Raw genomic sequence first — 6177 nt, 5'->3', positions numbered from 1 at the left:
CATATAAACAGTTAAGATTATATATATAAGTATATTCTAATTTTTCCCTTACATAATAATTCAAAAAATAATCGACTTCAAATTAACTAAGCACTTTATTTTAGCAAAAAAGAAATTATTTGATTAGTTCCTTCTCTTCCTTAATCAAACGAATCATATATTATTAAAACACCAATAAAAAAAGGTCCCATTTACAACATTATCAAAAATACAAAAAAAGCCAACAACCAACTATCAGACTCTCTATCTATTGCTATTACAATTAACAATCTAGTTCTTTATATACAGTTTTTCTAACAGTATCTTTCTATCCATCTTTTATCTTTGTTTGTGTATCTTGTCAAAAATTCTATATTTGTGTTCCAGTAATACTTCTATATTCCACAGATATACATACCTTACCATCTAAATATGATATATAATTATATCAGCCACAACCCTACTGAATGCCTTGATTATCTTTCCTTTTTCCTTCTTGTCACTCTATTTCACATTCCCAAGTGATCCTGCCTTTGTATATTCATCTATTGGCTGGACCGAACATCTTCGAAATAGGCTTGTGAGAATGCACATACAAAAAATAGGTGCTTTGTTGTTTTAGCAGAAGCATAACATAATAAGCAGGTACTGCCTTGACTATTTGTTCTTATCTGGACGGGCGAAAAGATTGAAATCAATACATAATCCATCAACTATTAGTTCTATATTAAGATTTTTTTTTTATCTTTTTGATAACCGTGGTGTTCCGATATAACTTGCACTAACCTCAACTAATTCAGGGGATACATGCTACCTCCCACCAGCAACAGGTACATGGTAACTCTACCCATCAAGGCTAGTTCACTTGGCAAATAACACCTCTCATATTAGTAATATATAGATATAGATGCAGTGTTACGTATTATATATTTAAGGCAGCATCTCTCAACAATTTATCAAGACTGTAGACGCTAAGTAGGTGTCTTAATCAAATATATTTCCTAAAAAATTACTAAAATAAATATACCTCAAGCGTAGATGGACAAATGATAGTATAAATAAAGCACAACCTAATTAATCGGTTATTCCATGTAATTTTTGTTGTCCCTATAAACAAAAAATAAATGTAACATTTCAATACCAAGATCAAAGGTAATGAAGGACAGTAAACTTGTTCATTTTTTTCAAACGAAAGCCCATTTATCGCCTTACTCATAAATTTGATCATCTTGTTTCATCTAGATTAAAAAACTTAAAGAAAAATAACAAATAATACATTCTTCAAATGCTTTGAAAGGTTCAGCCTTTGATATGGTGAGCAATCAGCTTTAGAATAGTATATATTCAGACGTCTGAGAGTTAAATAATATTATGATGCTTAGTCGTATTATAACTAATTTTCTTGATGTCTCTTTACTGTAAGGAATCTTTCCAAGATCCAAATAAATGTTATGCTCCATTATGTATTATTTTTTCTTGAATTATATTATGTCGTTATTACACAAAAAAAAGAAGGCGCTGTCAAGCTTTCATGTAAACTGTTAAACCATCTACCACATATAAAGGTATATAATTATTAGAGATATTTTACAGTACGTCTCTATGGTTTACATCAATAACATCCTTAACTACTAAAATCTGAAATTTCACCTTGGTGAGTTTGATGATTTCCTCAGGATGTTCAACACACTAATGCATATGCTACTTCCACTTAGAGCTTCACTTAAAAGAGTACTGCAATTAGATGACAACAAAAAAAATTGTCTTCAGATGCTACAAAAGTAAAAATTTAATATTAAATTATCTAATTTCCTCGTCTAGGCTATTTGGAGGAGCTAATGTGGCCTTTTCACCCGCATCGTTTAACAAAGAATCATCCTGAACAGGCTCCAAAAAGAGTACTAAAACTTGTTGTCAAACTGACTCCTCCAGCAACCAAACAATATATTGTAAGGTTAATGACAAAGTTAGCATAATAATGTCCATTAATCAACTAACTATGCAACATTGATATATCGCCAGGAATGCAAGAAAGCAGCATAAGAAACAATTTTCAAGAAAACTATCATACTTAGTTGCTTTCAGGCCTCTTCGTCTTCTTTTTTCCTCTTGTAATTTCTCTTTTTACTCAAAGAACTGTCATAATTACATTTCCAAAAATGTGAGAAGCTTACCTTAATTTACGTTATTTCTAATTCTCCTTCCCGCAAGAAATCTAAATCTTCACCAACTTATCATATAATTTAGACTTTTGTTTTAAGGCAATGTAGCTTACTGATATGCTATCTTTGATTGCTTTAGATCAACCTTGTCCCTTAAATGAAAGACGAAAAAAGACATGAATTAAGCCTTTATATACTATCATAGGATTATAATAGTAATATCTCAGAGAAAATCTTGCGTAAGCCTAAAGGTCCTGGAGGTTGGGGTTTATTTACTAAAGACAAATTTTCCCAGTAAGGTTGTGCTTCTCTAATTTAATAGTATACCTAAAGGTGAAAAAAATAACCATGCATAGAAGGAACTTGATATGAGAGGATAAATCAATTTGCAAGGGGGAGAATATTGATACGTCAAACATAATAGGTTTCTCATAGGCCCCTATTCCATTGTATAGCTAGACCACCAATAAACTAATCCCTTGTCTCTCTTCACAACTAAAAATTAAATTGTGAGTAGAAGAGAATTTTTAGAATTTTGTTGAAAGAGGTATTGGCAATTGAATTGAACTTTCTTGAATCATAGAATCATTGTTTTTAAAAAAATGAGATAATAGACCAAATACAATACATCAAATTTAACATGCATTTTATCAACTCTAATAAAAGTTAGCTTAGAATAATAGAAAAATTTCTTCATTGATACATACCTACTATAGAATGATTCGAATGTACTGGATGCTTTACAACTCCATCTTGACACATACTTACTCTAGAATGAGTGGATTGTAGATGCTTTCCAACTGCATCCTGTCCTAAAATTCATTAGAATGTGTAGTTTAGTTGTTCATCAATATATGCAAGTTGGATGCTCTTGCTCTTTTTGTACACACATCACACAATCTATTTTTCTATGCATCAACTCCAATTTTTAAACAAATAGACTTTCTGATCATATTAGAAGAAATGATTCTCCATAATAAAATCTTTAGAAAATATATTATTTTGAGCATTAACTGAGATGAAGTATTTTGAAAAGGTTATCACCATAATAGTTAGTTAACAACACAAAGAGATGACCATTTATGAAAGAGGAGACTACATGGATGCAATTGAATGCAAAATACACCAACATTCGGTTGTAAATTGATATTTTACTACATTAACTAATTTGTTATTGTCTGTGCCTCATGTAGACACGTGATTTTTGATTGTCCCCGAGTTTTAACCTATTTATCGGTATTAAATATATATATATATTGTCCAAGATTTATTTATTTTTATTCATTTTCAATAAGTTTAGTTGAAAATGAGTAAAAAATAATAATTAAAGTTAATTTTTGGGATATTTTTATTTTTATTTGTATTGTTATTTTTGTTTTTGTTTTTAAATAATATGAAAATTCAAAATATATATATATATATATATATATATATTCCTTTTAATTTTAATAAATAGACTAGTAGTTTTATTATTATCTTAATTATATTTGTTTTAAATTATTTATAAACTTTTATTACATTTTGTTAAATATAAAATTAATTGGTTATTATTATTATTATTTTATTATTTTTATTTATTCTTTTATTTTGTTTATTATTATTACTATTATTATTATTATTTTTTATAATATTAATTTTCAAAAATATATATATAAAAATAAAAATTTCAAATTTTGAAATCCTAAAACTACCCAACCTCTTCCTCTTATCTGATTTTCCCATTAACTGTTTCCCCCAAAACTTTCCCTATTTAAGAACTCTTCCTGCATGTACTATTCTACACAGTATTCTACCTACACATTGAACATCAGAACAAAAGGAAACACAAGGTCAATAAAAAAAAGAGAAGAAAAGAGACACGGACCAAAACCAAAAGATGTGAACAACATTTGGTGAAAAAAAAAAAACGAGAAAAAGAGAAACACACGGACAGAACTAGGAAAGAAAAAAAAAAAGAAGCAGCAAAAAGCAGAAGAACAAGGCAAGATAAATTGAGTGAGAAAAGAAAACAAAAAGTATACATAAACATTGGAAAGTTAGGATTTGAATTGTGGTTTCTGTTTCAAGTTTCCGGTAACGACGTCTCGATTCTATACTTGGTTTAATTTGTAATACAGGTTTTTATCCCATCTTGTACTATATTTCATAAGTTTATTGTGAATCAAAGCATAAATAAAATTGTTTAAATGGCATTATGCATTATTTAGTATGTGTGGTCAATTAATTATGTAGGTTTTTATGATTGTCAAGAGTTGTTCGAGTAAGTTATGGAGTAGTTATACAGTTGTATGTAGATTTGGAGTTGCCAACTAATCTTATAAAGTCTAGGATTGTTACTTGATGCGGAATTATATACATGTTAAACTTACTAAAAGATAACGTCCAATGAGTATGTTTTTTATGTGTACCATATCATTGTATGTTTAATTAGCATAACCATTTGTTTTTGCATGATTTTAAGTTAAAGTAATGTTCCTATGTTAATTAAAAATTTACATTTATCGGTTAAAATTTACATATTTCATGCAGCTTTTTTGTGCTAATTCTCATGTCTTCACAATCCTTGTTTCCTATGATTTGAAAAGAAAAAACACACATAAGAAATAGAGAAAGTGAAATACCTGGGAGAAATTATTTCCCTATGGAATGCTTGGCACCAGTTCAATTACTGGTGATACTTCTCTTTTATCCTTAATTTTTATCTAGTCATATTACCTAATTGTGGTCCAAATTGTTTTTCTAAAAAGGCACATTAACCACTCATTTTTAAAAAAGATAAGGGTGTGTAACAATTAAAAGAATAAAGGAGATAGGGGTAATTTCATTTTTTTTTTGTTAAAAAAAAGTTGTAATATTCTTTGGTATGTTGAATGAGCGTGGTAAAACCTTAAATGACATGTAAAAGAATCAAAGATAATAGCATTGTGTTTTTGATATGGTTGGAAAATATATTTTGGTATAAAGAAAATTGCATGGGTAAATATAGTTTTGTATACGCATGCCATTTCGTATTCCATTTTTAGTGAGCCGTGTTTGATTAATGCTCATATTTGCTTGAATAATTTCGTTTTTTAATATATTATAATGTTTAATTAATGGTCATAATGGAAGTATTTATTTACTGTAATGAATAAGGCTTTTACATTGTTTGAAATTTATTTCAATTGAACCACGTGGTGATTACTTCCGTTTAAAATATTTTATTCATTTGGATTTTATTTTAATTTTCTTAACGTTAGGCAGATTTTAGGCATATTTAAAATATCCGTCTCAATTAAAAATACGGTGTACGCATCTTTCTGAGACATTTAAAAATTCAAGGATGCAATAATGCACCTTGATGAATATTTTTCTAAAATTAATTTTCACCGATTTAATACAAGAGTTATAGACAGATTTTAGATATCAAAAGAGAGGGAACTTAGGCGCAAACATAATTTATTAAAATAGTTCAAGTCAATATAAGTCAATAAAAGTGACCGTGCTAGAACCACGGGACTTGATGGGTGCCTCACACCTTCCTCTCGGTCAACAGAATTCCTTACCCGATCTTCTGTTTTTCGCAGACCATAATAAAGAGTCATTTCCTTTTGATTAGGGATTCATAAAGGTGACTTGGAACACCATAACTCAATTTCAAGTGGCGACTCTGTAATTAAATTAAGGAAAAATTACAAAAAGTAGCATACTTAAAATTATAATTACAATAATCAGCAACACTTTGGTAAAATTACAGTTTATAGCAAGAGTAGAATTATTTTACTCATTAACTAGGTAAGTGCATGTTTTACTCTCACTACTTTACATTTTCCTATTTTTCCTCCATTATTTCACCTCCCCCAAATATAGCCATATCTTTTACCCCTTTTTTTCATCTTATTTTTTTTAATCATTTTTTCAATTTTATTTTCATTTTTATTTTTTATTTCCACTTTGTCTTTTCTCTTCTATTTCTTTTCTTTTTTTCTTTTTCATTTTTTTAAAATTTTTATTTTTTGTTTTCTTTTTTTTCCTCTTTTTCATATTTGAAGATAAT

General features: G+C 28.5%; 1 long non-coding RNA gene across 1 annotated transcript; it reads right to left on the bottom strand.

Annotated features, from left to right (window-relative positions):
* Positions 1–1513: 1513 nt before the first annotated feature.
* LOC107853563 lies at positions 1514–4837 on the bottom strand. Its single transcript, XR_001669817.2, has 3 exons — positions 4763–4837; positions 2849–2953; positions 1514–1713 (listed from the first exon to the last, which is right to left on the bottom strand). It is a non-coding gene; the product is annotated as an uncharacterized LOC107853563 (long non-coding RNA).
* Between the last annotated feature and the right edge of the window lie 1340 nt (positions 4838–6177).

The sequence above is a fragment of the Capsicum annuum genome, chromosome 1 (genome assembly GCF_002878395.1).
Source record: "Capsicum annuum cultivar UCD-10X-F1 chromosome 1, UCD10Xv1.1, whole genome shotgun sequence".
Taxonomy (NCBI): domain Eukaryota; kingdom Viridiplantae; phylum Streptophyta; class Magnoliopsida; order Solanales; family Solanaceae; genus Capsicum; species Capsicum annuum.
This window is presented reverse-complemented; position numbering and strand designations above follow the sequence as displayed.